Source organism: Rhinatrema bivittatum, chromosome 1 (genome assembly GCF_901001135.1).
Source record: "Rhinatrema bivittatum chromosome 1, aRhiBiv1.1, whole genome shotgun sequence".
Taxonomy (NCBI): Eukaryota; Metazoa; Chordata; class Amphibia; order Gymnophiona; family Rhinatrematidae; genus Rhinatrema; species Rhinatrema bivittatum.
Window position 1 is genome coordinate 162004853 of NC_042615.1, and position 26906 is coordinate 162031758.

The 26906-nt window shown below is 44.7% G+C and overlaps 1 protein-coding gene across 4 annotated transcripts in view; it reads right to left on the minus strand.

The window, feature by feature from the left end:
- The window catches only part of KLHL5 (kelch like family member 5), a 246063-nt gene that overhangs the window by 205097 nt on the left and 14060 nt on the right, over positions 1–26906 (minus strand). For 2 of the 4 annotated variants that reach the window (XM_029589364.1, XM_029589372.1), the window contains exon 2: positions 11202–11285. The exons of 1 other annotated variant lie outside the window; for it this stretch is intronic. The gene's annotated coding sequence lies outside the window, so the exon portion shown is untranslated. Of the gene's footprint in view, positions 1–11201; positions 11286–13215; positions 13249–26906 lie in introns of all 4 variants that reach the window. One more of the 4 variants, XM_029589379.1, reaches the window with a different exon arrangement.

Consider the following 26906-nt stretch of genomic DNA (forward strand, 5'->3'; position numbering starts at 1 on the left):
GGGGTATGGGTGGGTTGACGGGTGAGGCTCGGGTGGATTCAGGGGGGTAGACTATAGGGGGCCGGGGCAGATTTAGGGGGGTGGACTACGAGGGGCTGGAGCAGTGGTAAGCCTGTCGGAAGAGCCAGGTCTTAATGCCTTTTTTGAAGATGGTTAGGGAGGGTTCAAGACGGAGGTATGTGGGGAGGGAATTCCAGAGGGCGGGGCCTGCGATGGTAAAGGCTCTTTCTCTGGTGGTGGATAGGCGGGCAGTTTTGAGGGGGGGAGTGTGGAGGGTGCCTGTGGAGGTGGATCTAGTCTGGCGGGTGGAGAGGTGGAAGTGGGGCATTTCTTTAAGCCAGGGGGAGTTGTTATTGTAGAGGGTGTTGTGAAGAATAGTAAGGGTTTTGTATTGGGAGCGGAACTGGATGGGCAGCCAATGTAGGTCTACTAAGATGGGTGTGATATGCTCTCTTTTACGTGTGTTAGTAAGGATACGAGCCATGGCGTTTTGAAGAGTTTGTAGGGGTTTGATGGTGGAGAAAGGGAGGCCTAGTAGGAGGGCGTTGCAGTAGTCCACTTTGGAGAAAATAGTGGACTGTAGGACTAATCTGAAGTCTTGAGTATGGAGTAAGGGCTTGAGTTTTTTGAGGATCTGGAGTTTGTAGAAACCTGCTTTGAGGAGGGACTTGATGTGTGGTTTGAAATTCAGGTATTGGTCAAGGGTGACTCCCAGGTCTCTTACGGAGGGGGGTAGTGTGGGGGAGATGTAGGGGGGCGGTGGTGTGGTGGAGGTATCTTGTTCAGGTTGCTTGGATATAAAGAGTAGTTCGGTTTTGGTTGCATTGAGAGCAAGGTGTAGGTCGGTTAGTAGGGCGTTGATGGAGACTAGGCAAGATTCCCAGAAAAGGATGGTTTCATTGAGGGTTTTTTGAATGGGTATGAGAATTTGTACGTCATCGGCGTATAGGAAGAAGTCCAGGCCTAGGTTTGAGAGTAAGTTGCAGAGGGGGAGGAGGTATATATTGAAGAGGGTGGAGGAAAGGGATGATCCTTGGGGAACGCCTTGTCTGAGGGGAATGTGGCATGATTCAAAGTTATCAAGTTTTATGAGGTATTCTCTGTTAGTAAGGTAAGAGGTGAGCCAGTCTAGCGCTGTGTCGGTGACTCCTATCTCTGTCAAGCGTGTGATAAGGATCTGATGATTGACAGTGTCGAAGGCTGCCGAGATATCTAGAAGGGCCAGTAGGTAAGATTTTCCTTGGTCTAGTCCGATGAGCATGGTGTCAGTGATGGCTAAGAGGAGATTCTCGGTACTTCGGCCTTTCCGAAAACCAAATTGTGAGGGGTGCAGGAGGTTGTGGTCCTCGAGGTAGTCGGTGAGCTGGGTGTTGACTACTTTCTCGAGGACTTTCGCGAGGAAGGGTAGATTGGATATGGGCCGATAGCTTGCTGGGTCAGAGGGGTCAAGGGAGGGTTTTTTTAGGAGGGGTTTCACAACGGCGAGTTTGAGGGGGTCTGGGACTTTGCCGAAGGTAAGGGAGCAGTTAATGAAGTTAGCTAGGGGTTTGGCGATGGTGGTGGGTATGGAGAGGAGGGTTTTGGAGGGGATTGCGTCTAGGAGGTGTGTGGCCGGTTTCATTTTTTTGAGGATGGTCTCAATTTCTAGCGTGGAGGTGGGGGTCGAAGGCTTTGATGCAGGAGCTATCGTTTTTAGGGGGGGGGGGAAACGTTGGAGGATGTTCGAGATTTTGTGCTGGAAATAATTCGCAAGATCCTCGCAATTTTTCTTGGAGTTTTCTTCAGACGTGGCAGGGTGGGGGGTCTTGGTGAGGTTATTGACGTAGGAAAAGAGGGCATTGGCATTGAATTGTAGGTCGTGAATTTTTTTGGCGTGAAAGTCCCTTTTGGCGATGATGGTGGCTTGTCGGTAGTTGTGCAGTGAGAGTTTATACACTGCTTTGTGTTGGGTGGAGGGATGGCGGCACCACAGGCGTTCTTTTGATCTGAGGTCTTGTTTCAGACTTTGGAGTTCGTTGGAGTACCAGGGTTATTTTTTGTTCTGAGGGACGGAGATTTCTTTGTGTAGCACGGGGCAGAGTTTATTGGCTATGGATTTGGTTATATGATTCCAGGAGTGAAGGGCTGCATCTGGATTTGAGAGGTCCAGGTTTTCTACAGCTTTGTCGAAAGCTGTGGCTATGTTTTCAGAAGAGCAGGGTTTATGGAAGGAAACAATTTTCCTTTGGGTTGGTGATATCTTGGTGGGGGGAGTGAGGTTGATTTGGGCATTGATGATGAAGTGGTCGGACCAGGGTATGGGGGTTGTTGCGGGGGGGCAGGGTGTAGATAGATGGGAGTTGATAAATAGGAGATCGAGGGTGTGCCCTGCCTTGTGAGTGGGGGAAGTGATGAGCTGTTTGAAACCTAGGGCTTCGAAGGTGGTTAGGAGTGTTTCGCAGGAGGGGGTGCGGGGAGTGGAGTCCACATGGAGATTAAAATCTCCGAGGATCACGGCGGGAGAGTCTGTTTTGAGGTTGTCTACAATGAATTCGATGAGGGGGGAGGGGTCGTGTTCAATGAGGTTGGGTGGGGCGTAAATGAGGCAGATCTGGAGGGTGGGTGATTTGAAGAGTCCGATTTCTAGTTTGGGCGGGGGGCAGATGGGTTGGAGTTTGAGGTTGAGGTGCTTTTTTGCGGCTAGGAGTAGCCCACCCCCTCTCTTTTTAGGTCTTGGGATGGAGAAAGTGTCGTATAGTGTTCCGGGGAGCTGATTGAGATAGACATGGTCTGTTTCTTTGAGCCATGATTCAGTGACGGCAAAAAGGTCAGGGTTATCATCCGTGAGGAGGTCATGGATGATGGGGGCTTTTTTTAGGATGGATTGTGCATTGATGAGGGTTAAGGTGAGGGTGATTAGGCCAAGGAATTCGGTGAGGGGAGAGGTCAAGATGGGTATTAGCGAGCTGCGAGGGTTGGCAATGTGGAGAGGGGGGGCGCGGGGTTTGCGCAAGTGAGGGAGATATAGGATGGGTACAGATTGTATGCACATGTCTGGTGTGGTGAGGCAGGGAGGGTGGAGTAGACCTTTTGAGGGAGGAGTCTCTGGATTCTCTGGGGTGTGGGGAAATTAGGCTGGTCTGCGCTAAGAAGGGAGCACGTAGACATCAAGGAGTGGACGAGCATACAGAGGCAGGCACAAAAGACAGTATAGGTTCTAGCAATACAGTAGCAATATAGGTAACAACAAAAAATATTGAGTCAAGTATCGTTCTTGTAAGGTCATGCACTCTTGGTTGGCAAGGGGGCACAGGGGCGGTTTGGGTTAATTGTAGGATGAGATTTGGATTAAGAGTTGTAAAGGCGAGGACTGAGGAACAAAAAATTGCATGTATCGTTGTGAGTCCTGTGGTGGCGGTCCGTTGCGAGAGTGCGTTGCTGCAGGGGTGTTAGGTGAGGTTTTACTCACTTTTAGATTATTTGACGTCTGGGTGTTACTGGACGTCTGCGTGTGGTTTGGAGACCAGTTGTTGGCTTCTAGTCGGTTTCTTGTAGGATGGCGGATGAGAGGTCTGCTCTGCGGGACTGCACTAAGGGGCGCACAAAGGGGCAGGCCCCTTTGTCGCGCACCTTCGGCGCGCGACGCCCGGCGCCTGGGGAATGGGCCGGGATTTAAATCCCCTCCCGGTCGCGTCTCGGTGACGTCATCGGCTGCGCGCCTGGAAGGGGGTCGGCGCTGAGATCGGGCGCCTGGATGGCGGTGAGTATTTTTAATTTTGGCCTCGTGGCCGGCGGTGGGCTGTCGGTGGTAGGGCGAGCTTTACAGGCCTTACCCCGATAGGTCCCGGCGCCGGCTGCGCAGCCCTGGCTCCCAGCTCCTACGTCGGGCGTCGGGTCCTCGTGGTCCGCTGGAGGGCCGAGGGAGAAGAGAGCGCCCGAAGATCGCGCCGGGATTTAAATCCCCTCCCGGTCGCGTCTCGGTGACGTCATCGGCTGCGCGCCTGGAAGGGGGTCGGCGCTGAGATCTGGCGCCTGGATGGCGGTGAGTATTTTTTAATTTTGGCCTCGTGGCCGGCGGTGGGCTGTCGGTGGTAGGGCGAGCTTACAGGCCTTACCCCGATAGGTCCCGGCTCCGGCTGCGCGGCCCTGGCTCCCAGCTCCTACGTCGGGCGTCGGGTCCTCGTGGTCCGCTGGAGGGCCGAGGGAGAAGAGAGCGCCCGAAGATCGCGCCGGGATTTAAATCCCCTCCCGGTCGCGTCTCGGTGACGTCATCGGCTGCGCGCCTGGAAGGGGGTCGGCGCTGAGATCGGGCGCCTGGATGGCGGTGAGTATTTTTAATTTTGGCCTCGTGGCCGGCGGTGGGCTGTCGGTGGTAGGGCGAGCTTTACAGGCCTTACCCCGATAGGTCCCGGCGCCGGCTGCGCGGCCCTGGCTCCCAGCTCCTACGTCGGGCGTCGGGTCCTCGTGGTCCGCTGGAGGGCCGAGGACCACTTCTACCAAACTGACCATGTCAGTTTGCTCCGTCTCCATCTGCTGGTAGAAGTGCATAACCCACTGGTCCTGAATTCATCTGTCTGGGTGTTAGGAAATTTTGTATCATATGCAAATTTGATTACCTTACTCATTGTATTCCTTTCCAGATCATTTATAAATAAATTGAGAAGCACCGGTCCAAGGACAGATCCCTGAGGCACTCCACTGTTTACCCTTTTCCACTGAGAAAATTGACCATTTAATCCTACTCTCTGTTTCCTGTCTTTTAACCAGTTTGTAATCCAAGAAAGGAGATCATCTCCTGTCCTATGACTTTTTAGTTTTCATACAAGCCTCTCATGAAGGACTTTGTCAAATGCCTTCTGAAAATCCAAATACACTACATCTACCGGATAACTTTTATCTACATGTTTATTAACCCCTTCAAAAAATGAAGCAGACTTGTGAGACAAGACTTCCCTTAGGTAAATCGATCCTGTGTTCCATTAAATCATGTCTTTTTATATGCTTTGTGATTTTGATCTTTAGAATAGTTTCCACTATTTTTCCCAGCACTGAAGTCAGGTGCACCAGTCTATGTTTTCCTTGATCACCCCCTAGAGCCCTTTTTAAATATTGAGGTTACATTGGCCATCCTCCAGTCTTCAAATACATTGGATGATTTTAATGAGAGGTTACAAATTTTAACTAATCGATCTGAAATTTCATTTTTTAGTTCTTTCAAAACTCTGGGGTGCATACCATTTGGTCCAGGTGATTTGCTACTCTTTAGTTTGTCAATATGGCCTACTACTCTTCCAGATTCACAGTGATTTGGTTCATTTCATCTGACTCACTACTCTTGAAAACCATTTTTTGAATCGGTATCTCCCCAACATCATCACCATTATACACAAAAGCAAAGAATTAAATGAGTTTTTCTGCAATGGCCTTATCTTCTCTAAGAGTCCCATTAACCCCTCAATCATCTAACGGTCCAACCGACTCCCTCTCAGGATTCCTGCTTCAGGAATATATTTTTTTAAGTTTTTATTAAGAGTTTTTGCCTCTATGGCAAACTTCATTTCAAATTTTCTCTTAGCTCGTCTTATCAATGTTTAACACTCAACTTGACAAAGCACATACTTTTTCCTATTTTTTTTCAGATGGATCCTTCTTCCAATTTTTGAAGGATTTTTTTTTTTGCTAAAATAGGCTCTTTCACCTCACCTTTTAACCATGCCGGTAATCGTTTCACCTTTCTTAAAGCGTGAAATACATCTGGACTGTGCTTCTAAGATGGTATTTTTAAACAATGTCCACGTCTTCTGTACACATTTAACCTTTGCAGCTGCACCATTCCGTTTTTTTCTAATTATGTTCCTATTTTATCAAAGCTTCCGTTTTGAAAATTTAGTGTTTGAGCTATAGATTTACATATGGTAACGTCCTATACAGGCATTCCCAGCATAGGTCGTCCAGCCCCCCACTCTTTCCGCCATGCTATTTTCATTATGCTATCTATCATTTCATCATAATGGCAATTACAATTTTGTTAGAACCATGCTTATTATCATCCTCACTACATTATATAAGTTTATATATTCTTGATCTTATATCTCCATGCTATAGATATTTTATTACTTTTATTGTTATATATATATAATTTGTTAATGTTAATTGCATGCATTGCACCAATTCACACTCTATGCCCTTGCATTGTTAATCCCCCTCCTGTTCTTCCTACCCCCACTGTTTTGCTGTATTTCTCTCAGTTCCATGTAAACCGATATGATGTATCCACGAATGTCGGTATAGAAAAGTTGTTAAATAAATAAATATGGTCCCCCTTCCAGTCATTAGATCAAATATGATTATGTTATGATCACTATTGCAAAGTGGCCCCACCACCATTACCTCTCTCACCAAATCCTGCCTTCCACTAAGAATTAGATCTAAAATAGATCCCTCTCTCAATGGTTCCTGAACCAACTGCTCCATGAAGCAGTCGTTTATTCCATTCAGGAACTTTGCTTCTCTAGCATGTCCTGATGTTACATTTACCCAAACAATATTGGGGTAAGTGAAATCTCCCATTATTACTATACTGCCAAATTGGTTAGCTTCCCTGATTTCTCTTGGAATTTCATCGCCTGTCTCATCATTTTTGCCTGGTGGATGGTAGTATACTCCTATCACTATACTCTTACACAACACGCAGAGAGATTTCTACCCATAGAGATTCTACTGTGCATTTGGTCTCTTCTATGATCTTTATCCTGTTGGACTCTAAGCCCTCCCAGACATAAAGTGCCACACGCCCACTGTTAATCCTCCCTGTCATTGCAATATAAATTGTACCCTGATATAGCACTATCCCACTGGTTATCCTCCAGGTCTCAGATGTCAATTATTTCTCTCTCATCATTCACTACTAAACAATCTAACTCTCCCATCTTACTGCATAGAATTCTGGCATTGGCATACAGACATTTCAAAGTGTTTTTTGTTTGTATTAAACAACCTGCTTTTCAGTTGATAGGGATAGCTCAGGTGATTCTTTACTTATAGGCACATGTTTTTTTTGCTTTTATTGGAACGCCCTAACTCTCCTGTTTCATTAGTATCCTCCAAAGATACCTTCCTCTGAACCAGACACTGTTGAGTGACTGTCAGCTTTCCCCCTTGTTCTAGTTTAAAAGCTGCTCTATCTCCTTTTTAAACGTTTAAGCCAGCAGCCTGGTTCCACTCTGGTTTAAGGTGAAGCCCGTCCTTTCGGAAAAGTCTCTCCCTTCCCCAAAAGGTTGTCCAGTTCCTTACAAAACTGAATCCCTCTTCCCTGTATCATCATCTCATCCATGCATTGAGACTCCAGAGCTCTGCCTGCCTCTGGGGACCTGCACATGGAACTGGAAGCATTTCAGAGAATGACACCCTGGAGGTTCTGGATTTCAGCTTTCTACCTGAAATCCTAAATTTGGCTTCTAGAACATCCCTCCCACATTTTTCAATGTCATTGATGCCCACATGTACCACGACAGCCGGCTCCTACCCAGCACTATCTAAAATCCAGGCAAGCAAGTTATCAGGCAGTTCTCACATCCACCAGCCACCCAGCTATCTACATTTTTAATAAGTGAATCACCAACTATGACAGTCGACCTAACCCTACCCTCCTGGACAGTAGCCCTGGGAAACACATCCTTGGTGCGAGAGGACATTTCATCACCTGAAGAGAAGGTTTTTGTTACAGGATCTCTTCCTCCTACACCAGGGTAGTGCTCTCCAATCGGGAGACCTTTCTGATCCAAGGCAACACCGGGATTGCCAGACTGGATTTGGGACTTGGCTACTATGTCCCTGAAAGTCTCATTAATGTACCTCTTTGTCTTGCCTCAGCTCCTCCAGGTCTGCGACTCTAGCCTCCAGTCATCAGACTCGTTCTCTGAGAGCCAGGAGCTCTTTTCACCAAGTGCACACATACAACCGCTCACCGGCTTGAAAAAAAAAAAATCATACAGTGCACTCGTTGCAAAAGACTGGAAAGCCCCCCTCTTGCTCCTAGACTTTTGCCTTCATCTTAATTCTGTTGAGTTCCTAGTTAAGTTTAGGATGCTATTAGAGCTGCAATGTGTACAATTAGAGTCCTTTACATTTATAGGTGTATTCACTAATTAATCTGGTAGTGACCTACTAGGGGCTGGTGCAATATTATGATTTAGATAAGAGCCTGATTGATTTTTAATGGGAAAGTCTCTTGCCTATAAATCAAGAGATGAGCTAGGGGTGAGTGGGAGGGAAAGACACTAGAATTAACTCCCTATGGCTTGCTTATCTCATACACACACAAACCCTAAAGAATATAACCCACTATTTCACCTCTCTCCAAACTTTTAAGTCCTAAGATTTCCCAAAACTACGCTTAGTGATCCTCTTCAACCACCAGCAAGTTGATCTTCTCTCAATGGATTCAGAGGTTTGAGTTTCGTTCATCGCTTCCAGTCCTCTTCTACTGCAAAGAGTGCGGGGCCTCTGGAAACTGGGGCTGTGGAGTTCGAAGCCTGGCCCACTCACTGTGATCTCTGGAGACCTCTCCCACGGGATGCTGGGAACAATATGCAGATGAGCCTTCCAGTCCTCTTTTTTCAGAATCCTGGGGTGTATATCATCTGGTCTGGACAATTTATTACTCTTCAGTTTGTCAATCTGGCCTACTACATCTTCCAAGTTCATTGTGATTTGGTTCAGTTCATCTGAATCATCACCACTGAAAATTGTCTCTGGAACCGTCTCCCCAATATCTTCATTTGTAAACACTGAAGCAAAGAATTTATTTAGTCTTTCCACAATGGCCTTATCTTCCCTAAGTGCCCCTTTAACCCATCGATCGTTTAACAGTCCAACAGACTCCTTTACAGGCTTTATGCTTTGGATATATCTAAAAGAATCTTCTCTATAGAAGAGCCAAACCACGGTGGACTCCTGCTCTCCAGAAGAGTATTCCTCTTCTTCCAAGAGCTCTATGAGACTAGAATGATCTGGGTCTAGATCTAACCCAGAGTTTTCTCTGGAGTTGTGAGTGATGGTGTGGGCTGTGAGGTTAGCAGGTTTTCTAACCCCAGGTACTGTTCCCCATCCTGCTTGCCAATTGCAGAAGACTCAGATGAGGATCCCTTGGCAAGATGTCCTGGGGAATAGATAAGCCTTCTGGATCTGATAGTGCACCCCTTCTGGGTGTATTGCTTCCCCTGCCAGGGCCCCTACCTGTTCCTGTCCTTTCTGGGTGGGAGACACCACTACCTCCTGTGGTGGTTGATCTGCATCCCGGTCACAGACAGGGCACAAGGAGTCTACCACTCTTGGTACTTTTCTTTGTGCCACAAACCACACACCTATAGCCCCTCATCATGGCTTTTAATTCCTTCTTGTGATCTTAGAGAAAATATATATATTTTTTTAATTTTATTGCGGTGGCGAGGGGGAGGGGTTTGGGAACCAAGGATTTGCTGAAACTGGTGGCTCTCCTATTAAAATGCTTATTTTTTTTTTATATTGCAGCACCCAGAGACACCAAGAGAGAGGAAAGCAAGAGTGTTCACAGTAGGCAGAATGGGGTGGGAGGGAAGGGTAAGAGCAGCTCCCAGCCCCACTGTCCACCCCAGGATTTCAATCCTCTGGGTTACAGAAGAGAGAAACCCCCTACCAGGGTACTCACTAGACCCTTAAGGGTACTATGAGGGAACTTGAGGGAGCTCAACTGGGAGGCTTTTTTTTTTCTTGTATAAATATCCCCTTCCCAGAAGCAGCCCTAAAGGACTGTTGCCCCAAGAGCAAATGGTCTCTACCAGACCACAGACCAACCAAGACTCTTGGAGTTTGAAAACTGTTTTCATGCATCCAGCAGTTCTGATGCAAGACTACTGGGTTTGGACCAGGTCCATATCCCCCTTATAAGCCCAAGGTGATGTTATGAAAGAGGTGTGCCCTCTGACTCCATTAGCTATAGAGGAGGGAGATCCCATACACAATGAGTCTAGCAGGATGATAAGGAACTTTAAAACTGGGGTTCTCTACAGAGTCTAAAAGTACTGAGATACCAAGTACTGAAATGTATTGAATGGTCGAAAGAAGCTAAAAATGATGCCCACAGATCCACCTTGCATGCGATTCTTTATTTTTGTGAACAGTGAGCACTGAAATTTCAAACTGAGTGCAAATACAGTGTGGAAGATAAAAAAAAAAAAAAAGAATACAGTTCCAGTTAAAGTGACAGAGAAGAGCCAAAAGTATCTGCCTTCAGGAACTTATCTTCTGGTAACAATTGCCTGAAGAGGTATGTATCTGGACTGGAAAGCCTGAACATGCATTTGTTGGAAAATCAAAGCAGCTTGCATAACAAAGTTATTTGAAATAAATGACTAAAATAACACAGCTACTGTAAAAAGTTCCTCGCGGTATGAGAGAAAGAAGAGGTAATACAGGAAGCAACCAGACTGCATTTGCCAAGGAAAGTTCTAGGACTCATCGTGCCACTCGCCATATCTACTATCAGTGTGAGTCTATGAAAAACATTTTTGGAATAACAGTTTACTAGGATTAATAAATCATACTTCGACATGTCCCCATGAATACAGAATGGTTCTGATTTTAAAAAAAGCATTTACATGCTTAAAATTGGGTTTTACACCTGTGAATGCACTTTACCCATGTTAGTGGGTTTCTGAAAATTGCTACAATATATGCCATTGAATTGTCCATAGGATATTCATGCGTAAGAGCACTTTACACGAGTAAACGGCTGTTTAAAATTGCTATGATAGTATGTTACATTTATACGTGTAACTCCTTTTAAAATTTCCTCCAATGGTTGTAGCAAAATTTCATTTTAGAATCCTACTTTATATCCTAGCTTTGCAGGAACTCTTGTTGCCTTGTTTTGATGCATCCATAATCAGGTAATGTATTTTGAATTGCATAATGGCTCATTGTTAAAAAGCAAAGCAAGAGAAGATTTCCTGCTAGTCAGTGCCTGTCAAAGTTATTTCCCTTTTCACTGGATATTGCCTACATGAATTGTAATAGCTTTTTTCAATTCACTTGATTTTCACAGCAGTTTTCCCCCCCATTGTTCTACCTACTATTCAAGGTTTGAACAAAATTCACATGAGATCACCACCACATGATAATTAGTCATCACTATGGTCTAACATTTAAAAAGAAACATTCTATATAATAGAAATGTTAATTACCTGTGCTTTTTTTTTTCAAGATTGTCAAAGATCTATATAGTCATTTGGTGGCATCTTCAAGGTTTTTCAGGCACATGAATGATCCTAATGGAGAAATTGGGATAAAAATCATTCTTTCAGGATAGACATGGAGTGAAGAGCGACTTAGAATGTATCTGTCTTATACACACAACTAAGACAAAAAGGTAATAAAGGATATTATTGCTTTTTTACTTAACTAAAGCCCTACCATTTGTAATACAGTAAACGCATGTCATAGCACCAAGTCTGCGCCATTCTACTGCTGGTGTCAGAGAAGATTTTGAAGCATGCTTTCTTTAACAAACGGTTTGCCCATATGGCAAAATGTGTTCGTTAGTTCATGCCACACAAAGGCCATCTCAAAGATCCGACAGTCATGAAAAACAATTAACTTTAGAATCAAGCAATTTTTATCCAAAACATCTAATCCTATCACTTCAAGCATTCTAAGAATGTTATCTTGGTGTGTACACTAACAAAACCGGAAAAATCAGGGGCCTGATGGAAGAAATGCTGGCGAAGCCTGATGGCAGAGTGCTAAAACGATAGTCACTAATAAAGGTTCCACCTAAAGAGAATCAGTGGCTGTTGTTGACAGGCTGAGGGGGGAAAAGCTGGCCCAGAGGGAAGGAGGATAGTGCCAGGAGAGAGAGAAAGAGTGCTTGGAAGCAGGGGAAGGAGGGGGGCGAGGAAAGGTTTCTAGAGGAAAGAGGAGAAGGGGGGGTAAACAATACCTGGAGAGGGAAAATAAGGTAAAGTAAAAAGAAAAGAAATTAAAAAAATATCTGCCTTACAAAAAGGTTTTTGGCTGGCACATAGGCTTTCTAAACATTCACCACCCCCACAGAATTTTATCTAAAACTTAATAGGTTCAAATTAGTTTAAACCATCACATACTAGATCTGATACGTCACAAATGACATTAAATACCTCATAAAGCATTTAAATACAGTGAGGTTTACTTAACCAGTGGGCAGGTAAGGAAAAAACTGGAATATAAAAGTCAATAAAACACCAGGACCCTGTGAAATTCATTCAAAAGCTAGGAGGGAAAGGAAGTGGTTGCATGTATGCTGCACTTAATATTTCAGGAATCAATTAAAGCAAAGGAGGTTCCTCAGAAGTATTAATGGTCGCATTGTTTCCATATCGAAAAAGGGAACTAGCTCAGCGTCAGCCTTCTCTCCAGTGCTTAGCCCAAAGAAAGAAGTCTAGGGAAAATCTGAAAGCAATTACAAAGAGGTAAAAATGTAAGTCCCATAGCGAGAAGAGGAATAATTAGCAAGAGTCAGCCTGGTTCAGGACAACAGGTCTTGCAAACACCAAGTTTATTTTGTTTTCTAAGAATGCTAACAGGAACTTGACATGGGAGAAAAGATGGATATAATTTTATCTAGATTTTGTAAAAGCTTTTCAGATGCTCTTTTCTGAAAAGCAAATTCTCAATTCACAGTTAAAGGAATTTATAGATGCCAACCGTGAAGAGGTGGGTTCCCAGTATGGGCAGCGCTTGGATCGCTGTGGTTTCATATTTTTTATGAATTAATTTACAAGAAGGAAAAAGCACCAAGACATGCAATGTTTGCACATGACACCAAATTATGTCACACTGTAGATACGCTGCAGGACTGATTTTCCAGAGAAATACAGACATCCTCTGCAAGGGGACAGAAAAAAAAAGACAGATAAGTTTTAATGTAGTAAATATATTATAATGAGCTTAGAGCACAAGCAAAAGAAGGTGTAGTACAGGTTAGTTCTTGCTAACGAAGGGAAATACCTGGGTATATTAATTAAAAAGTTAAGATTGTATGCACAAAGTAACACCAATCAGAACTAAGTACATTTTGGTGTGCATCAAGGCACAAATATCTCATCTTTCTACTCTATGGGGCTATACACTAGAACATTTGTTGTGTAAGTCTCAGTTCTGGAATATCTAAAATGTTGAAAAGTACAAAAAAAAAGGGCCACTAAGCCAATAAATATTTACCTGACAGGAAGTGTCCAAACCAGGACTATTTTCCTTAGGGGGAAAAAACAAAATGGGGGTGAAATTAGAAACCTTATATCCACTAATTTCCTTTCTTTGAGTCCTGTCAAACTTGTCCAGACATGTGGACTCTGGACTTGTCTGGCAGGACAATAAGGAATTTCATTTTGCAACCATTGTTCCCTGTAAGGTGCATGCATGCATAAGCGCAGCATTATTCTAGTGGCTATGCACCCCACATAGCAAGCTGTGCAAGCCCCAGCAGGAGGTACAGTGGGAGCCTGTCCTGCGGCTGCTGGCTGCTCCGTCATCACCAGCAACTTCAAAACTTGCAGGCCAGCACATCCTGTCTACTGATCCATGGTACACGATACCAGCAGGAAGTGCTGGCCTGCAAGTTTTCAAGTTGCTCACGATACTGGCACAGACAAAACAAAGCACTCAGCAGCCACAAGGCAGGTTCGCTTTGCTCAGCTAGCTGATACGGCTGGGAGAAATGGATGCTGGAGAGGGGAAGCGGATGCTGGGCAAGGAAGGTGGATGCTGAAAAAAAGAAGGCAAGAGGCAGGGCAGAGCAGATAATGGAGAAAGAGGGCAAGAGGTGGGGATTCAAATGTTGAGGAAGGGGGGAGAGGCAGGGCACAGATGCTTGGTAAGAAGGGGGAAAAAAGACAAGAAAAAGGATGCTGGGGGAAGGGGGAGGGATAAGAAGCAGGAGCAGGTGCTGAGAAAAGGAGTAACATAGAGGGGTTAGATGCTGATGAACAGGGAGAAGATGCAGAGGACAGATGCTGGGAGGAGAGGGTAAGAGGCAGGGGAACAGATGGAGAGAAAGGCAGGATGAATGCCGGAGAAAGGTATAAGCGTCAAGGGCAAATGGGGGAATGGAGGCAAGAAGCAGGTGCTGGGAAAGGGGGGCAAATGCAGTAGGCAGATGCTAGGGAAAGAGGGACAGGAGCCAAGGGGCAGATGCTGGACAAAGAAGGAGAGGCAGAGAAGCATCTGCTGGGGGAGCGGGGGAAGGGGCAGATGCTGAGGAAAGGAAGGGCAATAGGCAGGAAGAAAACATGGAGAAGAAAGGGAGGGGCAACGGAGGATGCTGTGGGAAGAAGAAAAAGGCAGGGGGATAGATGCCAGAGGAAGGGGGAAAGGCAGGAGGTGGCTGCTAAGGAAGACAGAAATGAACAGATTGGCAGCGGCAAGGGGTAAGAATAGCAAAGGAGGCATTTTAACAGAGGAGGAAGAGGTGGACTAGATGGATGAGAAAGAAAAAGGAATGGAAAGTTAAGAATGAGAAAAATGAAGTAGAAGGACAAGTGAGAGACCTGAAAGATATGCAAAAAGCTAGGGAGGCATGAGGAAAAAAAAAAGATGGAAGACGAGAAGAGAAAGATGGAAAGAATAAAAAAGAAAGAGCTTGAATCCCTGATAGCAGAAGCATTAAATTGCTGCACTATAAGAGAAACAGCTCCCGGGAGGCGTGGTGGGAAGGGAGGTTACAAAAATGACAAGGTATGTGGGGGAGGGGATACTTGCATATTTTATATGTACATCAATAGCGTACACCCTGGAAAAAATTAGAGGGAACGTTGCTTGCAACTCTATCAATGAAATCCTACATTAATCTTACAGAACAGCTTTTTACCACCAGTCTGGAGCAGCAAATCAAGAGGAAACCCATTTAAGTTTTAGAAGAATAGATTTCACCAAGGCGAGAAGAAAGATTCTCCATTTAAAAAGTGTGGCAAAATTGTTGGACATATCGTCAGCATAGACTGTCATGGCTACAGCACTAAATGACTTCAAAGAAAAATAGACTTCCAAGAATAAAAACATAGGGGGGAGTAGGAGGATACAATTAGAGTTGAGGAAAAAAGTGCTGATCCAAAAATATGAATGACACCTAAACATTTATAATGAACCTTGTATGCTAAGAATACTTTCCAAAGCTCTCCATTGTGGGGTTTATTACGTGTTAATGCAGGTCCTTTAAAGTTTATTTTATTACTTGCATACATATTTAGTAAGGCTTGCCTGCACCATTTTAGGTACTGTCATTGTCCTCTGAATTTTCAGATGCCATGAAGATTACTTACTGTTTAGAGACTCTGTTGAGCCAAACAAATATAAACCAAAATCTACACGTTCTAAAAGATAAACTTATTTGATTAATATGACCAAGTTTACTTTCAACTCTATGGAATTCTACTGTAAACTCAAATATTGGAAAATGTTTAACTATGAGTCAGCAATGTACGTAGTAGCAGTATTTTAAAAAGCCAAAATGGAAGAGATCCAAGATGGCCACCTAGTGCTGGTGATGCTTACTTTCATTGCTTCTCCTAGCTGAGGCTGCTTTGTGTCACGTGCTTGTTTTTTGGGGGTTTTTTATTGTTGTTTAAGGGAGTCTGTGCAATATCCAGTTGGATCAGAGTTTCTTTTTTCACCAGTGTCTGACTGAAGGTCAAAGATTGGCTGGTTCTGCTTGGTCAGTAGGCGTCTGGGGCATCTGCTATGCAATGTGCTCTCAGTTAAAAATTGTGTCAGAAGCAGGGAAAACCTGCGGACATTGTGGAGCATCTGATTGGACATAGTAAGGCCCAGTATGGGCGACAACCACTGTGACTTTGTTTTCTGCTGCTTTGGAATTTCTGAAGCTGGGCTAGATGCCACAGGTTTCTTTATAATTGAACCTCAGATGCTGGTGACCTTTTCTTCTACATGGACCATTTTGTGGTCTGCAGCTCTATGAAAATATGGGCAAGGAAGGACTGCTCAGCTTTCTTGTTCGCCTCAGAAGATGGCCTCTAAACGTTTGACAGCAGGAGATGTCAATACTACTGGCCTATAAGTCAATCTAAATGCTTTAATGACCTAGCTTGATAATATTCCAAAACGTTTGGGAAGCCACTGTCTGGTCAGCTAAGTTATCCAGATAAGTTTATTCTGCTAATTTTAGGACTGCCTTTTGACAGTAATAACGTTATCAAGCTATGGCCTAGATTCATCAAATTGCTATGAGTCTTCGCAGGAGGCGTCCCACTATTGGGGGGGAGGGGGTTGTTGTTGCAATAGAAAACAAAGTGCGGCTCCATGGTGTATTCTTTTGTGTCTTGGCCAAATGCCACAAAAGGAGCCTTGGGACCCGCGTTAGGGTCCTGGGCCTCCCACCGCACATCTAATGCATGCTATGGAGGTGTACCTATTTTATAGTGGCTGACAACCTTCTCAGTTGGCCACAATAAAATATTAGCATAGAATTGCCTAGTAATGACCTTCTTTGCATGCATTTGCATTACTCATGCATGCAAATTGCACGCAAAGGTCATTGTAATAGGGAAGGGTATCTGGGTGGGGACATGCAAAATATCATGTATATCACGTAATATAATGCACGTTACAGCCTTTTATTGCGTGTTAGGGCCCTAATGCAATTTGATGAATGTCCCTATATGATAGCTGCATAATGCTGAAAATTGGCATTTTACTGAACATCAAAACTAACCTTATTTGTACTTTTCTCTAGACCTTGTATTGTGAGAAGAATAGTTTGTATATTTGCTTCTGGAGATAAAATGCTCGCAGATGTAGAAAACCCATTTTTAGGAATCAGCTCCTCAGGAACAGGGGAGGAATGAGCAAATTGCAAAGTATTTCTTTCAGAAATAATGAGGACTATATTCAGCACTGTTTGTCCTGGCTAAGTTCAGACTTATCCAGATGGCAGGATTTGAAAATCCTGCTGCACTGATAGCTAGATAACATGTAATCTAGCTAGCTTGGGGATGGGGTGGTGGTGTCTGGAGCAGAGTCAGTTGTTAGCCAAATAATGTTAGGCTTTTTCCACTTTAACAGTGTTTACAGGACATGAAGCTTTTGCAGCTGGATATAATTAAAATCAATACTTAATCTGAATCTAATAAGGCAATAATTGGGGCCTTAAACAAGGAAAATGTAATTCTACAGGATCAGAATAACTTCTTCAAAAAGCATTTGCTTGCTTTCTCTTCCAGAGAAAGCTGAAAATGGTTTTACTGTTTCCATGCCCCAAAATATATCTGCCCTATTACGAAAAATTTTAGATTGCCAGTTTGATTATGTGCTAAATATAGACAAATAGGGGTAGATTTTCTAAATTTGCGCGATCGCGTACTTTTGTTCGTGCAGCAGGCGCAAACAAAAGTACGCTGGATTTTATAAGATACGCGCGTAGCCGCGCGTATCTTATAAAATCCGGGGTCGGCGCGCACAAGGGGGTGCACATTTGTGCAACCTGTGCGCGCCGAGCCCGGCGTGCGCTGCCTGTTCCCTCCGGCATCGGAGGGAACTTTCCTTCGCCCTCCCCCCACCTTCCCCTCCCTTCTCCACCCCCCGGCCCTTTCTAAACCCCCCCCTTACCTTTGTTCCACGATTTACGCCTGCTAACCCGGGGGCTGGTCCTGAGGCCTCGACCACGCCCCCAGGCCGGCGCCACGCTCCCAGCCCCACCCCCGCAATGCCGAAACGTTGCGTCATTTTAGGCGCGCCCCCGACACGCCCCTTTTAGAAAGCCCCGGGACTTACGCACGTCCCGGGGCTCTGCGCGCACCGGCGGCCTATGCAAAATAGGCACGCGAGGGCCCTGCTCGCATAAATCCGGCCGGATTTACGCGCGCAGGGCATTTAAAATCCGCCCCCATAAAGCATATTGCATTCCAATGATTAATCCCTCAAAAGCTGTGTCAATCAGCAGTTGAAATAAGATCAAATACTTCTTCCAGGGGCAACTGATGTCGATTTTTAATTATGTCATTAGTGAGGAAAATAATTTCCCAAGTAAGAGTATAGAGTTCATAATTTTCCAGATTTGTCAAGATTAAACTCAAACACATAAAAAAAAGACATTTCTTTATGTCAAGAATGTCACTTTCCTGCAAAGCTGTGAGTGATGGCAGAGAATATTAAATAAACTTTCACCAATTATGGTGATGCAAAACCTTTTATGGAGAAGGAAATAGCAGATCAGATAAAGGAAATGTGTGTTGCTGTAAAGGACTTTGACCGAGACTAACATGTTGATAATGATTTGTTAGAATGGTGGGGGGTTTTTTCATTTACAGACCTTTTTCGTTCATGTGATCTTGGCACCTGAGCTTGAAATCCTTATCTATTTGATTTCCTTCTATCTTCTTGGAGTCTTTAGATCTTCTAAACCAGGGGTATCAAACGTTACAAAAAAGACTGGGGTGGCAGGAGAGCGTCCCGCCAACCTTATCTGTATTGTATTGCCTTGCTTATTGCTACTGGGGAGACTGTGGCTGGAAGCTGACACAAGTACAGGTGCATATACCATCTTAATCACTGCGGTTAAAGTCAATCTGTGGGAAGAGCTCGCTCGGATTGTGGTGGAGGTGGAGAGATGTTGCTCCTACTTGGTGTCATCTTCAGTGCTGGCAGTCAGCTGAAATCAGAATTAGCACCCCGGAAGACCTCAAAAGTAGCGTCCAGCAATGTGCGACCACCAGTAAGCCAAAGCTGCACGCCTAACAGGTACGCTGCTGCATCCAGTTTTCCCAGTCAGTTTTTCTGTTGGAATGGGGAAGAAGAGAAAGGAAGTCCTGCGCATGAATCCAACTACTGCAGAAAGTTCCACCTCGTTTCTCCAAACAAGTCAGATACCTTTTTCTCTAGTGGTTTGCAAGTGTCAGGCAGTAGCAAGCTTAAGGAGTTTTCTTCTGCTCCCTCTGCTTTAGTTACTTCTCTCAGCACGGATACTAGACCTTTATCATCTCTAGGGAGAGAGAGAAATGCATCTCTGGTGGAGCCTCCTGTCCTGGAATAGAGCCCATGCTGGAGTCAGTGCTGTTGACAATAGTTCGGCTCCTAGAAATTCCCAGTCTGGCGTGTCCTTGGATCATCCATCTGTAACTTCATTGGTGATTAAGCCTGTTAGCTATCCATAGAATCTCTAGGGTATCACTACTCTGGAAAAGTCCTTATCTGGTGGGATTGATAAGACTATGACTTCTTTTGAGAAATTAAATCTTCAATATGATGATTGTTTCCTTTAATTTTCGGATCATCAAAAGATTGAGACTATGGAAGAACAAACTGTCTCGTTACAGAACTCTTCCCTAGCTCTGATCAGAGATAATGAAATAGTAACATAGCAATGAAGGCAGAAAAGGATCAAATGGTCCATCTAGTCTGTCCAGCAAGCTTCTTATGGTAGTATATGCAGCGCTGTGCAGTTACCCCCATGTTTCTCTTAAGGGTAGCAACTGCAGCTCCATGCAGTTATCCCCAAGCCTTATGATATAATAAAATAGGTAGTGATAACTATGCTAGGAGATTTAATCAGCATTTTATACATTTTTCCTTTTATTTATTCTGTCTCTCCTACAAGTATGCCCAAAAATTTCTATTTTGACATTTTTAAAGTATCCCCTGTTGAATATCCAATATATTAACGGTATCTCTTACAGAGGGGTAGGGAGGGTAATGTTTCTAATCCCTCAGCTGTTGTAACTTCTTCAGCTGAAGGCGATCATTTATTAGATATTTTTCTGAATTTTCCAGTGCTACTCTTTTAGTCACTTTTGCTTTAGAGGTCAATAAATATGATGCTCTAAAGTTTTCAATAAGCTTCAAGAAAGTCTTTTTTGGGGACTAGATTGGGTATTTTCCCTGATATCACTAAATCTACTCAGTTTAGACAAACAATTACTTCAGAAAACACACAAGAATTTGAGCTTGAGGTGAATCTTCCAACTTCGATTTCCTTGAAAGTTTCATAAAATTGGCTGGTTCTAAATGTATTTTCTTTGATCCTGAGCAGCTTGAAAGATTTCTGCAGGACAAAGAAGCTATTTCATAGGGTTGGTTTAGGTTACTTAAATTGATTTTGAGGAAAGTTTCTTTTGTTTATTAATATAATACCATAAATTGCTTTCCCAATTGTGGTCTGATACAGATCATTGCAGCTATATTTCTTGTTATATTTGTTTTGGGTCATTAGACTTGCTATAATGATTCTTTTTGGTATCTGTACAGGTATTTCTTGAATTACTGTATTTTGGAAATTAATAAAAATACAAAAATAAAAAGTCAATATTTTTCCTTCCACCTCCTATACAAAAAAAAAAGATAATGGGAAGCCATAAGAAGAAATTTAGTCTTGCCTGTTAATGTCCTTTCCTCAAGTCCTGCTACACCAATCCAGATGCCCATATTATCACTGCCTTCTAGCAGATGGAGACAGAGGACACCATTTTTCAGTGACATCACACAGTATATAGGCTAGTGCAGCACTGGCAACAGTTTGTATTCTTATGTCAAAGCAATGGAAAATACCAACTACCCTTAAAACCACAATTAATTTTAGGAAAAATAAACAGACTTCATAAACAAGAGGAACAGAGAAACTCTCCTGTATGTTTGTTCTGGTTAGAATGCAAAACTCTTCCGAGAAGGGACTGTGTCTCATGTATCTCACACCAAGCTAAAGAGATAAATAGTACAGAAGGAGGAGATAAAGACACACACCTCAAAGTCAAAATCAAAAAGTTCTGCCAAATCTAAGGTCCACCGCCAAGGATAACAGTGCAGGCCCTGAACTGGTGTAGCAGGACACAAAGAAAGCAAAACAGGAGGTAAGGCTAAATTTCTCCAACCTTATCATTCTGCTGTACCAGTCCAGACATGTCTAACCCATAGCACTTATGAGTGAATAAAAGAAAGACCAAGTGGCTGCCTTACAGATATCCTCCAGAGCAGGCATGTAGATTCTGTTCAAGAGGAAGCCTCGGCCTTCTTAGAATGAGCACAAAGCACCTTTGAAATCTGTTGACCCTTCAGCAAAAGCTGAGGAAATCATCATCTCCTTGATTCACATGGACAACGAAGATTTTGAAGCTACCTCTCCACTGTGAAGTCTGCTGAACAAAGGCCTATTGGGTAGCCAAATGGGATTAATCATCGTTAATATCTGAGGAAGGTTTAAAGAATTTTTAATAAGGGGAGAGAGTACCCTTACGATGACATCCCACTTTATGGGACACCTGAAGAGATACTGCCTGTTTAACTGAAGGCAAAAACAACCTTAGATAAGAAGGTAGGCATTGGTTAAAAGTGATCAGCTTTGCAGAAAGACCAGGATGAATCACTGACAATTAAGGTCTGTAACTCTGAGCATAAGCTACTAGGGATATGCCCTTAAGGAGGATCTTTGAGAAAGCATGATTAAGCAACTTGAAAAGAAGAGAAAACGTTCTAGCAACCAGATCTAGATCCTATTCAGAAATCAGAGCCCCCTAGGGAGGGCAAATACGCTTAACACTGCACTCTCTGAATCCAACCTCTGTACCATGAGATAGCCACAACTGGGACCCCAGGACTGCTATTCAATAGTTATAAAGTTAAGCAGCTAGGTTAGCCACATAATATTGAAATTCAGCATTTATTCAGCTAACAGCTGGATAACCAGCTCTGCCCCCAGACTAGCCAATAACACATTAGACCCTGTCAAAAAACCTTTTGCAGGAAGGTCAATACATACGTAAGTCCACCCACCAGGGTGAAACAGCTAGAGCTTTGAAACAAGCTTCAAATTTAACAAGATTCTAGCAGGAGAATCATTGATGAAGAATCTCTCTCTCTCTCTGCACTAACACATTCCTCAAGAGCTAGGCTATAAGAAAAAACAGAGCTGGTTCCCGGTGTACCTGGCTGCAAGCAATCACCAGAACTCTTTTCAGACACTGGAAAGAACAATCTATCAGCTTTGGCAAACTCATGATTGGATCTGATAGCAAATTGTGGGATCCCCATAATCTATCTTTTCAAGAAAGCTGCCAGGCTGAGTTTACATTCTCCAAGCTCCAACTTATTCCTGCTGAGGAAGTTAGTTTAGACATGTGCTACCCTTGTAAAGTGAACTGTGAAGAACAACAGTAAGTTCTGCTCCACCCACCAGAACAACATGCTTGCTTCCTAAGCTACCATTGGGCTCCAAACAACCCCTTGCCTGTTCACATAAGCAAGCCTATCGACCCCATCATGCAATACTAACAGCTCGATAGCCTTGGTTTCTAATGTGTTTATAGACTACACACCATTTCTTTGGACCAGATCCCTAGGATTATGTGAGGGTGATAGAGCATACTCAAGTGCACCAAGCCTGGGTACACTCAACTCATTCCCCTCAACAGATTGTAGTACTTGCCACTCAAGTCAAGCCATTCCTCGGGGTGAAAGAGGGAGATGTACCCCGCAGTGCTTCGACTGCAGGGTCTAGTGACAACAGGAACATCTGAAGCCATAGGTGAGCCATGGCCCAGAGAACTAGATTCAGAGAGGTCATCATGGAACCCAAGAGCTGGAGATACTGCTACACCTTGTGGGACTTCAGTGGGATAAGTCTCACAACATGAGCTACCCATTTAGTGATTCTCACCTGAGTTAAGAAATTTTTGTCTACTTTAGTATCAAAAAATACAAAACTGAATATTATACGGCAAAAATCAAACTAACAATTCAACAACAGCCATATAATTATGGAAATCAAAATTAACCAAGATTGTTAAGACCTCATATGATTTGAAGCAATTATAAGACTCACTTACTGGTATATGCGGTTTGTGTATGATTGTACTTAAACCGTTAAGAGTGATTTAATGCCCATCAGATTTTTAATCATTGGTCTTTGAAAGTCCTTGGGTTCTGACAGCCAGCAAGGCTTAAGTGGGTCCCTAGGGTGATAGGATAAACAAGAGTTCGAAGGTCAGAATAGGCAGCAGACTTGAGGAGTCGAAGGAAAACTAAGGTCGAGGCAGGTTATGGACAGATGAGGTCAGGTACAAGCAAGAGATCAGGTCCAGGAAGCAAGCAATCGTGGTCAGGTCCAGGAAAGAGGTCAAGATCTGAAAGTCAAGCCAAGACTTGAGACACACAGAAGACCCTGGACAAGACGAGTAAGACAAGGAAGTCTGGATGAGGCAAGGCAGGAACAAGGAACACAGACAGGAATCAGAAACAACATACACTGCAGATACAGGAGACCCTTTGCTAAGGCAAACTAATGCTGCAAGGCCTTTGCTTAAATAGGCCAGTCAGCCCGATGTTATCAGAGGGCACTGCTCAGCGTTTCCCGCTGCCAGGCCTATATAATGCATGCATGTGTGCACACAGGCTTAAGAGACAGCAGCGGCCTGGGAGCGTTAGCGGCGGCTGAAGTGTGCAGGAATGGTGGCGTCCTGTCGCAACATTTCTGGGCCTGCGGCAGTATTCGGGTGAGTGTAGTCCGTTGCGGCAGCCTGTCACAACCGAGAAACGTAACAATGTGTTTTTATTAATGGTTTTTGTGATTGCTTTTTTATGATTATGTACATTGTATTGTGAGTCACTTAGAGCCTGGGTGATAGGCGGCATATAAATGCCAATAAATAAGTGAATAAATAAGTAAATATATAAATAAAAGACAGAGGTTCCACTAGCCAGCCTTGGGCACAGCGCTGAACACCTGCACAGATGGAAGGGCTGGGAAGGACCTGGCAAAGAAGTTCCCGAGTCCCTCCCCATCCTCTTAGGAATTAGGCTCCTTTTTATTGCTCTACCACACCCACACAATATGTTGTAAGAACCTGGACTAAGAAGGACTGGGACTGAAAGAATCTGAGATAGAAGTAAATGGCACTTTCTGCTTGGGGCCCAAGAACTTTCTCATAAGCACACAGAGGAATAACAGGCCCTCCTTGCAGGGCTTAAACTGCAGGTGTTCATAATGCCTTTCATTTGATGCTCTATGTTGAAATTGCAGTCTCGCCAGGTTCACGCTGTTTGCACACATGATAACATAAAAGTCCTTCTCTGCACGTTTGCCCGCTCAGGACCATTACTGGTATGAATACGGGTGGCAAATATGAGGCCGCATGAGACACCCCAAGTGGGAAGGAAAAATGCAAAAGGTGTTTGACTTTATAAAGGGAAGACCAAGTTCCCCGACAGCTGCGGGTCTTGCCACAGCAGTGAATACTTGCACCTGCTCGAAGGGTCTTCAGAAAGGAGAAGGCCCTTCCTTGTTTCTCATGGCTCTGTAAACTCTCTGCTACAGCTGCCAATGAAGGACCATTAGTGGCTATATTTTTTTTCTGATAAAGCTGCTGCCTAGTCTAGACAGTCCAAAGGTCAGGGAATATTGTGTGTGTGTGGGGGGGGGGGGGGGGGGGGGAGAACAAGGCTCAAAGCAGGGAAGAAAAGAGAGGGGGAAGGGCCCGCACCAAAAGCTTTAGCATAAATTTCAAGTGTCAACCAGGCCTGGAAGCCATGCACAAGGTCCTGAGCCATTTGCCAGCTGTTGCTCAACCAGGCCCCAAAGGGAAGCCAGGAGCCCCTTACCAGGCCCTGCTTAAATAGGCCCCACTGGTAACCTGGGAGCCATAACCAGGACCTGCTCCACTAGGGGAAACAACCACAAAAATTGTTGCCTTAGGAGCAGAGATCCTGCTCCACTAGGGGGAAAAACAGCATGCAAGCTACTGCCCTGGTAGCAAGCTCCAGCAGAGACCAAGCCCGAATGCTGGGGATCTAGAAGCCAAAGAATCCTACTGCGCTAGTCCAGCATGTGTTCATCAACTGCTGGAGACAGAGAAATACTGGCTGTTGCCAGTGCTGCAACAGCCTATATACCTGGAGACGTCGTCACAGAAAAAGGATGTGTCCTCTGCCTCCATCTGCTAGTAGGCGGTGATAACCCATGCAGCGATAATAGAACAAGTATGGGGGGGGGAAGATGCCCAGATACTCCCCCACTCCTGAACAAAATACAATGACTAAAAGTAGAGATGTCAAACATATAAGAATGACAAATAACACACCTACACAAAATAAAGCAACATATCACACCTCAAACAGCAACAATGTAAGGGAGAAAACTAAAAACAAGTGTAACAACTGTAAGGACATGACACGAAACATAAACAAACAGCTGTGTTGAGCTTCCAATGAAAAGCAGGAGCAGCACTGTGAGGCCAGAGCTCCAAGGCCAAAACTCCTGTTCTAAATGATTTTTAAAAAGTGTTTTTTTGGTGTTCATTTGGAGCAAGAGGTACTCTAATTATTGCATCAGAGGTGGACCCTTGGGCCGAGATGGGGTTGATGCAACCCGTAGGCGAGGACCTACGGGTAGGTGGAGTGAGCTGAAGGCAGAGGCCACTGGAGCTTCACATATACCAGCCCTCGTTCCCCACGGGTTGAGCCTTTGGGTGCCGGGGCCGGCAGGACTTAGGTGGTCCTTGAGGTTGAATAGCGAGAGAGGTTGGTTCAGCCTAGAGACAGCAGACGATAGGCGTAGCGGAGGTCTGGAGATAGGCAGTAGCGTAGTCAGGCATAGTGGAGGTCTGGATATAGGCAGTAGCGTAGTCAGGCATAGCGGAGGTCTGGGTCTGGAGATAGGCAGTAGCCTAGTCAAGCAAAGCGAAGTTGATATCAGTTTAGTCAATCCAAAGCATAGACAGGGCAGGAACAAAGAGAACAGGAACCAGGAACAACGAGGGTCAGGAGAAGAGAGTAGAGATGAATCTCTCACAGCAACGAGTACTCGAGTAGCGAGGAGACCTGTTGCAAAGGCAACGCTATGGAGCAAAGCCTGAGCTTAAATAGACTAAGGAGTTTGACGTCATCATCCGTGGCCGAGGGCAAGTTCCCACCACAGGCCCTTCATAAGGATCAGCGATGCGTGCTCGCCTGCCTAGGGAAGGGCGTGGGGCCGCTAGTGGCATCTCTCCGCAAGCCATGCAGAGAGGCCCGACGAGCAATGGCATCTTGACCTGAAACGCTGGGAACTATGATAGAGCCGGAGGCACCGGGGGCGGCCAGAGGTCAGAGCTGATGGCCCACCACTGCTAGCGAGGAGGAACCAGAAGCTGGAGTCTGTGTAAGAAGGTGAGAAGGCCACGCCGTGTAACAGTGCCCCCTCTTGGAGGTCGGGGTTTGCCTGGATAGGCATGATGATAGTTCAGGAGGAGAATCTTGTCCAGGATCTTCTGAACTGGTTCCCACGAATTTTCTTCGGGTCTGTAACCCTCCCAGGAAAGGAGGTATTCCCACCGGCGGCCCCTGTGGAAGACATCTAGGACTTTGTGTACCTTGTACGTCGTATCGGATTCTGCCACCAATGGAGGTAGCTCAGGTGCCTTCCATGCAGGCCAGGATAGGACCACAGGTTTCAAGAGCGATATATGAAATGTATTAAGAATACCCAGCGTAGGAGGCAGCCGAAGCTGGTATGTAATGGGTCCAATGCGTCGGGTAATTGAGAAAGGACCAATATATCTAGGAGCAAATCTCTGGGATGGTATTCAAAGTCAGATATACTGAGTTCTTAACCAGACTTTCTGGCCCGAGAGGAATTCAGGAGCCGAGCAACGTCGACTGTCAGCAGTTCTTGGCGCAGGAAGCGGCCTGACGCAAGCGGAGGTTTGTCTGCTCCCATAACGTCTTAAGGGCATCTGCAGTAGCCTGTACCGCAGGGGACTGCATTGGCAGAGGTATGGGTAATGGTGGTCGTGGTTGTTTCCCAGAGACAATAGAGATTGGTGATGTTCCAGTAGCAGTGGCGATATGGACGTTATGAGAAAACTCCGCCCAGGATAAAAGTTCGGACCAATCGTCTTGGTGGTCATTGATGTAATCGCGCAGAAAGGTCTTCAAGGAGC